We start from the raw sequence: 10,955 nt of genomic DNA, 5'->3' as shown, positions 1-10,955 counted from the left end.
CGTAGAACAACAAGTGGGAGAGCAAACAGAGAAACAGTTTCTTCAGTTAAGACAAGAAACCGTGGCAGTACACACCCAGAGAGAAAGGGTGTAGACGTCCTCCCTAGTGAGGAGCAGCACAGTAAAGAGGCAGTTAAGTCGTTTGTATAGGGCGGTTCTTCCCGTCTTTGCTTACCTTTGGCCAATTATCCGATTTTCCCCCCACACCTGACCTGCCCCAGGACCCTCCCCAACATATGTGAGCAACTTTGGATTCCAGCCCAGAGGCCTACGGGGGGCCTTGGGTCACCTGTTCTGGAGTGGTACTCCCTCCTTTTTGACCCCAAAGGAGCCTTTTCACGCATGGGCAATGTCTCCTTGTCCCAAGAATGAGAAATATGTGACCTCTTGATCTTTTACTCAAAAAGGGTTTGGCTCCTCTGTGTTTCTGCCATAAATGTTGTCTTTGATGCTCGGTCACTAAATCGTGTTCACCTCTTTGTGACCCCATGGACTGTGGCACGCCAGGCTTCCCTGTCCTTCACTATCTCCCGGAGTTTGCTCAGACTCATGTCCACTGAGTCAAAGTGCCCAAAGTCTGGCTGTTTACCCTGTTCTTGATGTTTTTTCCTATCTTGAAGTGTGAATGGGCTTCCCTGGTGGCTCAGCTGGTAAAGAATCTGCCTCAATGTGGGAGACTTGGGTTGGGAAGATTCCCTGGAGGAGAGCATGGCAACCCACTGCAGTATTCTTGCCTGGAGAGTCCCATGGACAAAGGAGCCTGGCGGGCTACAGTCCATGGGGTCGCAAAGAGTCAGACAAGTGGGAGGCTAGGTGTAAACATCTAGCCTAGAGGCCACCTGCCTCCTTCTTCAGGAAATATAAACAGGAGGCATGTTGTAAATGCTTGGCCTGGAGCCCATCTACCTCCCACCTCAGGCTGACACCATGCCCTGTGCTGGCTGTCTTCCCATCCCTTCCCCACTCCTGCAGAAGTGCTTCCTGGAGTCCTACCCCTAAACCTGCTTGTGCTGCATCCTTGTCTTCATAGTTGGCTTTTGGAAGAACCAAAGCTAAAGTGTTGCCTGTGTTGGTTGCCTAGGATGATTGTAACAAAGGACCACATACTAAGCGATGTAAAACAACAGAAATTTGTTCTCCATAATTCGGGAGGCTCCTTGTTTTTCAGTTGTTCAGTCATGTTCAACTCTTTGTGAGCCCATGGGCTGCAGCTTGTCAGGCTTCCCTGTCCTTCACCATCTCCTGGAGCTTGCTCAAACTCATGTCCGTCAAGTCAGTGATGACATCCAACCATCTCATCCTCTGTTATCAGCTTCTCCTCCTGCCTTCAATTTTTCCCAGCCTCAGGGACTTTTCTAATGAGTCGGCTATTTGCATCAGGTGGCCAAAGTAATGGAGCTTCAGTTTCAGCATCAGTCCTTCTAATGAATATTCAGGATTGATTTTCTTTAGTATTGATTGGCTCGATCTCCTTGCAGTCCAAGAGACTTTCAAGAGTCTTCTTCAAACCACAGTACAAAAGCATCAGTTCTTCAGTGTGCGATCTTCTTTATGGTCCAACTCTCACATCCATACATGACTACTGGAAAAATCAAATCTTTGACCATATGGACCTTTGTTGGCAAAATAATATCTCTGCTTTATAATATGCTGTCTAGGTTTGTCATAGTTTTTCTTCCAACTCCTAGGACCAAGCATCTTTTAATTTCATGACTGCAGTCACCATCTGCAGTGATTTTGGAGCTCAAGAAAATAAAGTCTGTCACTGTTTAAATGGTTTCCCCATCTATTTGCCATGAAGTGATGGGACCAGAGGAGAAGGCAATGGCACCCCACTCCAGTACTCTTGCCTGGAAAATCCCATGGATGGAGGAGCCTGGTAGGCTGCGGCCCATGGGGTCTGCTAAGAGTCGGACATGACTGAGTGACTTCACTTTTCGCTTTCATGCATTGGAGAAGGAAATGGCAACCCACTCCAGTGTTCTTGCCTGGAGAATCCAGGAATGGGGGAGCCTGGTGGGCTGACGTCTATGGGGTCACACAGAGTCGGACACGACTGAAGTGACTTGGCAGCAGCAGCAGATGGGACCAGATGCCATGATCTTAGTTTTCTGAAGGCTGAGTTTTAAGCCAGCTTCTGGAGGCTAGATGTCTGAATTAAGGTGCTGGCAGACCATGTTCTCTGATGGCTCTGGGGAAACTCCTTCTAGCTTCTGGTGTTTGCTGTCAATCCTTGGTGTTCCTTGGTCTGCAGACATATCACTCTGGTCACACGACATCTTCTCCCTGTGAATTCACAGTGTCTTCCTTCTGTTCATGTTTGTCTTCGCCCAAGTGTCCCTTTTCAATAAGGAACCCAGTCATTTTGGTTGAAGGCCCCTCAATGACCTCATTTTCACTTGATTACTTCTGTAAAGACCATTTTACAGGAAAAGATCATGTTCTGTGCTACTAAGGTTAAGATGTTAGCAGGTATTTCCAGGAGACAAGTCAACCCGTCTTCTCCTCCTTGCTCTTCAGAGGCTGACGTTTGCTTCTGCTGCTTCCTCATCTCATTACCCCTCAATTCCGACTGTAAGAGTCTCTCCCATCCTTTGCGACCAGCTCCCCCGCACACCCTTTGCACTTTGGGAGCATCTCTTGATGAACTCCATCATTGCAAGCCTGGAGTCATGATGCTTATGAGTGCGAGCAAGGGTGTCACAGGAAGATAGCTGGGCCCAAAGTGCTGACATTCAGCTTTTCTGCCTCAGGAACGCTAATTAAATAAGTAAAATTTAACCTCTCTTGGATTTTGAACTCTAGCAGCACCTGGGGAGCACAGCTATCCACTCAGGTGACAGATGCAGAAATGATGGCTGACTGAGATGTGTCTGTGGGGGTGGGCGGACTCCAGGAGTGGCATTCCAGACCTGCATCCCTGCATCACTTTCTGTCAGCTGTTATTTTCTCCTCAGTGCCAAATTCTGAGAAAAATAATTCTGATGACCTGAAGTTCACAGGGCCATGAGGGACTAGACGTATGGAGACAGTCTGATAGCAAATCCAGAGAGCAGATAGTTCTATTTGGACGTGCAAGCCTTATAATTCTTTGCTCAATTTTTAACCAAACCTAACTGGCCCACACTTCCTGGAGGCTCATTCCTGTGCTGTTTGCAGCACTTGGGGAGACAAAGGGGGAGGCTGACTTGGCTCAGTCCAACACTGTACTGTAGCCCCAGAACCAATTCTTGCGGTTGATAGCAACTGAGCAAGAAAAAAATCAAACCAGTGAATCCTCAAGAGATTTGACTCAAAGTGTAGCTATTTCCCACTTCCTCAGAGAATGCTTGCATGGTTCTGGTTGTAGACAAGAGTCCTAGGCTGCGTTCAGATCACTCACATTGGGGTGACTCTTAGCTAGGACTTGGAGGGCTGACTTCACTAATGGCTCGTGTGCCAGATGCAATCATTTTCATCCTGCAAGGACCTTATGAGAAAGACATTACTGTCCCATTATAGCTTGGGGAAACTAAGGGCCAGAGAGGTTAGGCAGGCACTCCATATCCTACAGAGACCCAGAGTAGCCTGCTGGCTCCTAACTTCAAGCTGGATGTGTTTGCTCCCCCCACAAAAGCAGTTGTCCACCAAGAAGAGTGCTGGACCCAAGTGTGAGGTGTGGATCTGAATTCATGAGTGATGAGCTCAACAGAAAGCCAATCTCAGAGCCCTTGGCTCTCAGTCGAGAGCACAGGGACTCAAGAAGGAGTGCTAAGGTTGGTAATGTGGAAACTTCCACCCAGTATTGCTTCACCTTCTCTGTGCCTCTCCTTCTATAGCCTGGTGCTTGGCCTTAGATAAAAGTTTACTCTCTAGCAAAGGAAACCAAATTTAATTTATAAGCCATAGTTCAGATGTATAAGAAAAACTTCCAAAAAAATCTGCCAAATAAATCCCAGCCATCCAAAACACTCTCTGACATAAATCACAGCAAGATTCTCTATGACCCACCTCCCAGAATATTGGAAATAAAAGCAAAAATAAACAAATGGGACCTAATGAAACTTAAAAGCTTTTGCACAACAAAGGAAACTATAAGCAAGGTGAAAAGACAGCCTTCAGAATGGGAGAAAATAATAGCAAATGAAGAAACAGACAAAGGATTAATCTCAAAAATATACAAGCAACTCCTGCAGCTCAATTCCAAAAAAATAAATGACCCAATCAAAAAATGGGCCAAAGATCTAAACAGACATTTCTCCAAAGAAGACATATAGATGACTAAAAAACACATGAAAAGATGCTCAACGTCACTCATTATCAGAGAAATGCAAATCAAAACCTCAGTGAGGTACCATTACACACCAGTCAGAATGGCTGCTATCCAAAAGTCTACAAGCGTTAAATGCTGGAGAGGGTGTGGAGAAAAGGGAACCCTCTTACACTGTTGGTGGGAATGCAAACTAGTACAGCCACTATGGAGAACAGTGTGGAGGTTCCTTAAAAAACTGGAAATAGAACTGCCATATGACCCAGCAATCCCACTCCTGGGCATACACACCAAGGAAACCAGATCTGAAAGAGACACATGTACCCCAATGTTCATCGCAGCACTGTTTATAATAGCCAGGACATGGAAGCAACCTAGATGCCCATCAGCAGATGAATGGATAAGGAAGCTGTGGTACATATACACCATGGAATATTACTCAGCCGTTAAAAAGAATTCATTTGAACCAGTTCTAATGAGGTGGATGAAACTGGAGCCCATTATACAGAGTAAAGTAAGCCAGAAAGAAAAACACCAATACAGTATACTAACACATATATATGGAATTTAGAAAGATGGCAACGATAACCCTATGTGCAAGACAGAAAAAGAGACACAGATGTACAGAACAGACTTTTGGACTCTGTGGGAGAAGGTGAGGGTGGGATGTTCTGAGAGAACAGCATCGAAACATTTATATTGTCAAGTGTGAAAAAAAAAAGGGGGGCGGTGCTGATAAGGAGATGGAATAACCTAGATAATCTCTAAGAGATGTCTTTCTAGCTCTGAGAAAATGTTTGTAATTCTTGATTAAATTCTTACTGAGCTCCTAAAAAAAATAAATAAATCCCAGCCATCCCAGGGTTTTTTTATCATTTTATGTATATGGAGAAAAAGGAGACAGAAACCTAAGCCTTTTTATTCTGCATTTATTGGAAAGAGCTTTTGAACTACAAGTGCTTGGGGCCCCTGGGCCCTGAAGGAAAGCAGTCCTGGATCTGAGCCACAAATGGGAGCTTCCTTCAGCTTCTCCCACCTGCAGGCTTTGGCTCCCAATTTGCACAAACCCTTCTTTGCTCTCTTCCTAATTCATCCTTTGAAGCCCAGGTTAGATGGCATGCCTGCGTGGCTCACAGGGCTTTGGAGCTCAAACTCCACCCTGGGTTGGCCTCCTGTGCCCTCCCTCCCTCCCTGCCCACGCTCCCTCTGCTGCTCGCCCTGCTGGCTCCTCGTGGATCTGCGGGTACAGAGCACTCAGCAGTGTGTGTTCTGTGTGTTCTGGGAGGGAGCAAGCCCAGCTCCAGCTCATCCAGGAGGCCTGGCACTGGAAAGGATTCCAGCTCAGCCTACTGGCCAAGGTGCCAGTCACCAGAGAGGTAGAGGAGAATGGCATTGCTCTAGGGCTTGCCTGGGTGGGAGGCAGTTCTGTGGCAATAAACAAAGGCAATCAGAGGAGGCAGAAGCACTTTATTAAGAGCTTACTTTAACAAGGGAGGCAACCATTGTACAAGCGTCGCAGTGACTTAAAAGGGTGGGAAGTTTTTATAGTAGGAAGAAGGGAAGGCCCTGTTGGCACAGGGAGGCTGTAAGTGGCCTAACTAGAGGCAATCGTATGTGATCGGTTAGTGGTGCATGTTTGGCTTTTTCTAGCTGGTCTTAAATTGGAAGCTAAGACAAAAATTAGAGAGGCTGTCAGTTATGAACCAAGTTCTGGTTAGTTTGGGCCAACTGTTACAGGGGTGATTGGCTTCCTGGACTGGTTGCTAGAAATAGTGTTCTGACTAGAAGTCTGACTCGTAGGTAAAGGGCTGGCTTCCTGGATGGGTTACTATAGATGACGTGTTTGTTTTCTGGGCCGCTTGCTGCATTATGGGTCAGAACTCTATTTTTACCCATGCTGTAGTGATCGTCCATTTGCATGTTCAGTCTCACCCAGGGCCTACTTTACGCCAGGGCACAAGGATAGGCTGATGCCCCTGCCGTCAGGATCCTGATCCCAGCCAAGGAGCCTGTGGGCTCTCAATCAGATCACAGAGGCCCAGGGCAATAGGGTGAGACTCATGGGCAGTGTGGAGAATGAATGGCCTGGGACCCAGGATGCCAGCTGGTCTGTTGGCTTGGGGTGGGAGGGAAGGAGGAGACATGGTCCCAAGGAGGGGCTTCTACAGGCCCCTCCGCATAGTTCCAGCTCCGCTCACTTCTGGCTCCTGGTCAGTCTTCGGGGAGGGCACAAATGTGGGTGCTGCTCTCCCATGGGTGGTCTTCAGTTTAGAGCAGTGTTGTAGGACAGGGTTCCCAGGAGAGGATGGGGAAGGGCTTCTCATGCAGTTCAAACAACTGCCACACACACCCCCACCCCCAGCCCTTTTTTCTCTGAGTGGATCCCCACTGCCTCTGGCTGCCCAGCATCCAGCCCCGATAAAGAAGTTGGACTTCGTTTTTAAGTTTTGCCCTGTGCAGAGTGAGAGAGGCTACCGACCTCTGTGGATTCATGAGAGGATGTGGAATGAAGACTTGGCCAACCAGTGCTTTACACTCTTCGGGGGGCAGCATGTGACTCAAGGCCCTCCAACCGGAACTAACCCTGGTAACTACGTAGGCTTACTGGGCGAGGTTACCTGTGCTTATTGGTACCACTAAGCTTGTAGGATATAAACCTGGGGCTGCTACAGTCAAAAGAGGAAATTGTGCTTGGAAATGAGTGAACATGTAGAAAAATAGAATCAAGAGATGGTAACAGTAAAACTGGATTGAGATTTGTCTGAAAGTCCTGGTCCTGGACTTTTAAATTTAGTTAAGTTTAGTTCTTTTTAGTTTAAAGCATTTTGAGTTGATTTTCTTTAGTTTTCCACCATAAGAGTTGTGATTAACTTGTTTTCCTTTGGGGGAACAACAGCACGGCATTTACCCTTCATCTCATCTGGGGTGTGTACCTCAGACTCTATTAGTGCCTGTCTTATTCTTTTCTCTCTCTTTCTGCAATACTTGCTGGTGGGCAATGAGTTCCTACATGTTCATCTGGGAAAAGGTTTAACTAAATAAACTAGATGTTCTTCCCACTCAATCTAAGAGTTTTATCAATATTGATAAGTGGGACTTCCCTGGCAATCCAGTGGTTAAGACTCTGCTCTTCCATTGCAGGGGGCAGAGGTTCAATCCCTGGTCAGGGAACTAAGATCCTGCATGCTGTGCATAGCCTAGCCTAAGACATAACATAAATAAAGATTGAAAGTTTCTTAAACAATCTATATGTAAACCCAACTATGTGATGAAATTCAGATGAAATGACCTTTAACAATCCCACATGGTGAAAGCTGACCTTCACCCAGTGCAGGTACTGCTTTAAACACTTCCATCTCTTATTCTTAAGCCCAACAGCACTGAGGGGCAGGGGTTCCCTTCCTCTTCTTGCTGAAGTTTAACAACTTGCTTGAGGCTGCACAACTTGTGTGTAGTGATACACGGACCCAGACTGGACGAGTCTCAGCTCCTAACCGCCGACTAGGGGCCTGGCGTGTATGGTGTTTTCTCTGTCCGCTTTCCCTGCCCATCCAGGGGAAAGCAGCTGCCTGAGCGCCAACCTCTCCAACCCTCTTCCTACTGCCAAACACTGGGACCTGGGCCTTGATGGGAGGGGACAGGTGCAGAGCAGCGTGGTTTAGGGGCAGGAAAGCAGAAGAGCGTATGACATGAGCTCAGCGGGAGAGTCTGTGCAGGGGAGAGGGGCTCTCTCTAGGGGATATCAGAACTGTGGGAGATTGGGGAAGAGATGGGTCATGTCAGCGTGTGTGTGTGTGTGTGTGTGTGCGTGTGTGTGCGCGCGCGTGTGTGTTATGGATTGAAATTCCTTTTATATGATTTTGGGGGAAGGACATTAACGACTTAATTATTAGTAGTAGTCATTTAACAAATTATTTATTTATTTTACTTGGAGGCTAATTGCTTTACAATATTGTGGTAGTTTTTGTCCATGTGTGCATGGACATGAGTCAGCCATGAGTGTACATGTATCCCCCACGCTGAACCCCCCTCCCAGCTCCCTCCCCATCCCATCCCTCAGGGTTGTCCCAGGGCACTGGCCCTGAAGGCCTGTCTCATGCATCAAACCTGGGCTGGTGATCTAACCAAGACTGTGTGTGTCTATACAAAGATTGGACCACAAGGTTGGGAAGATATAGGGTCTGATTACCTGTTCTTCCATTTCTCTATACATCCAGTTTTACAGCCTCAGTAAGTTAGTGTGAGCATTCACCCAGCAAGCCGCAGAGAACACTGCCGGGGGATAAGTGTGGAGAGATGGTTAAGAGGCCCACATGTGGAGCCAGAAGGTCAAGTCAGTCTATCTGGAGCTTTGGTGGGAATGAGAGGTGGACAGACTGCTTGAAGGTCCACTCTGGCTTGGGTGGGGGTCAGCTTTAGCAGCTTCAGGAGGGCTGAGGCTCCCTCTTGGCTTTTGGCTGTTTCCCTGCCCATCAGAGGTCAGGGTCTACCTAGCATGTGTGTTGTGCAATGCTTTGAGGCCACCTTGGCTCCAGGTGTAAGTGAATATCAGTCATTTCTGTAGATTGTGCTGTCAGGCAGTGTTTCCTGCTTTTGAGGACAATGTTCTGTGCTCTCCTGGAGCGATTACGCTAGTGGCTCTTCTGATGGATAATGCCAACTCTGCAGTCCAAGCCGAGGTCACTTGGCACTCTGTCTCCTGGATGTGAAAGGAAATGGTTCCACACTGATGGTTAGAAAAACAATAGGTGTCCAAATGGGTCTGACTGCAGAGGTTGGCTGTGTTTTCAGCAGAGTCCAGGCTCCTGGATGTCCCAGGTATGATAGGTTCAAGGCAGTGGCAGTTACAGTCTTCAGGGCACAGGTGTTCAGCGAACACTTGCTGACTTGAACTGAAGGGGAGCTTTGTGGTTTAGCTCCCTAAAATGATGTTTAAATGACTGCAGCCTCCAAGGCAAAGCGGTAGAAGCTGAGATCATGAGCCAGGGCCCCACACAGGTGTTGTTTGAAATTGATGGCATACGTGTTGCTGCCACTGGGAGCTAGAGCTCAGAGGGATCTAGAGAGGACCTGTGTGGCTCTGCACCTCCACTTTCTTATCTGTAAAGTGGGATGCTAGGAGTACCTCTCTTATGGGGCAGCTGCAAGAAGCCAGGGAAGGGAGGCAGTGTGCTCAGAATCTGCATGGTGTCCAGAAGCAAGCAGGCTGTGACTCTGGGTTTCCTCTTCCAGTTCTAAGAACTCCAACTGGTGCTTTCCCAACTACAGCTTGTGTTATAGTGTGCTCTGGCAGAACCCCACTAATGGCTTCACTTTGTTCCTGGGCAGGAAGAGGAAACGGCCACTTGAGTGGAGCAATCTTTGTGCTCATTTGGAGCAAGATCCCTGCTCTGCATGCTCATTTCCCAATACATTTGCTGCCGTTATTGTTGTTCAGTCACTAAGTCGTGTCCGACTCCTTGGGACCCCATGGACTGCAGCATGCCAGGCTCCCCTATCCTCTATCTCCCAGAGTTTGCTCGAATTCATGTCCTTTGAGTTGGTGATGCCGTCCTGTCCACAGGGTTCTCCAGGCAAGACTACTGGAATGGGTTGCCATGCCTCCCCTAGTGGACCATGTTTTGTCAGAACTCTTCACTATTTTAAGTGGCCCTACATGGCATGGCTCATCACTTCACTGAATCACACAAGGCTTTTAGCCACAACGAGGCTGTGATACATGAAGGGACACTGGCTACTCCTACCCACCAAATAGCCCTCCTCCTGTTCTCACATCCTTTCCTGCTAATTCCATTTTTCTCTGTTTTGTCTTCTCTGATGCTTCAAAGTACCATGAACCAGGCCACACAGATATAAGCAGCACTCCAGAGAACAAGGGCCTCTCCAGCTCCTGACAAAGGCGATGCGTGATTCCCAGCAGTGGGGCAGCTGCTCTGAGACACGCTGTCACTGGTTGCCCCGTGTGAGCTGTGGGCACAGTGACGGGGCTGTGAGCTAGAGAGGCTGGGCCCACGGCCTGGAACTGGGGCCCCAGGAAGCCTCTCCTGCTGTCCAGCTGGCCACTGGCCTGGCCTGGCTGGGGTGGCATCGGCTCTGTCTGAGGTCACGTTAAAGCACAAGGAAAGGGTTCTGTTTCAAAGGAAGGAATCAGGAGCACTCTGCATGCAACCAGGGGCCCTGGAAGAGCAAGGCTGGGATAACCCAGGAAGCTGGCATACAGGAGAGTCAGGACAGCAGGACCAAAGGTGTGGAGGTGGACCTGTGAGATAGGGGGGAGGGGAGATGGAGGGAAAAGGACATCCTTGTGTACCCAGGGGCCAGGCGTTGATTCAGCATTTTTGTAGAGATTTCATAATAGTTCTGGGGAGCAGGTATTTTTCCCTAGCCTAATTGAGGTATGATTGGCAAATAAAGATTGTTTTTATTTAAGGTATACAACATGATGTTCTGATATATGTTGTGAAATGATCACCGCAATCAAGCTAATTAACATATCCATCACATCACATAGTTACCATTTCGTGTGTGTGTGGTCAGGACACCTATCTCAGCAGATTTCCAGTAAGCAATACATCACCATTAGCTGTCACAGTTTGCATGTGAGGACCTATGCAGAGAGGAGCTCAGAGAGCTAAACCTGCTGCCAAGGGCGCCCCACCAGACCACGAGTGTCTGATTCCATATAGCCCTCCCCTGACTCACGTGC

The 10,955-nt window shown here is 48.0% G+C and overlaps 1 long non-coding RNA gene across 1 annotated transcript in view; it reads left to right on the top strand.

Annotated features, from left to right (window-relative positions):
• Positions 1–4,992: 4,992 nt before the first annotated feature.
• LOC122691466 overlaps positions 4,993–10,955 on the top strand; it is a 71,588-nt gene continuing 65,625 nt past the window's right edge. Inside the window, exon 1 of the long non-coding RNA XR_006340410.1 lies at positions 4,993–5,625. This is a non-coding gene — a long non-coding RNA (uncharacterized LOC122691466). The remainder of the gene's footprint in view (positions 5,626–10,955) is intronic.

The sequence above is a fragment of the Cervus elaphus genome, chromosome 4 (genome assembly GCF_910594005.1).
Source record: "Cervus elaphus chromosome 4, mCerEla1.1, whole genome shotgun sequence".
NCBI classification, from domain to species: Eukaryota; Metazoa; Chordata; class Mammalia; order Artiodactyla; family Cervidae; genus Cervus; species Cervus elaphus.
This window is presented reverse-complemented; position numbering and strand designations above follow the sequence as displayed.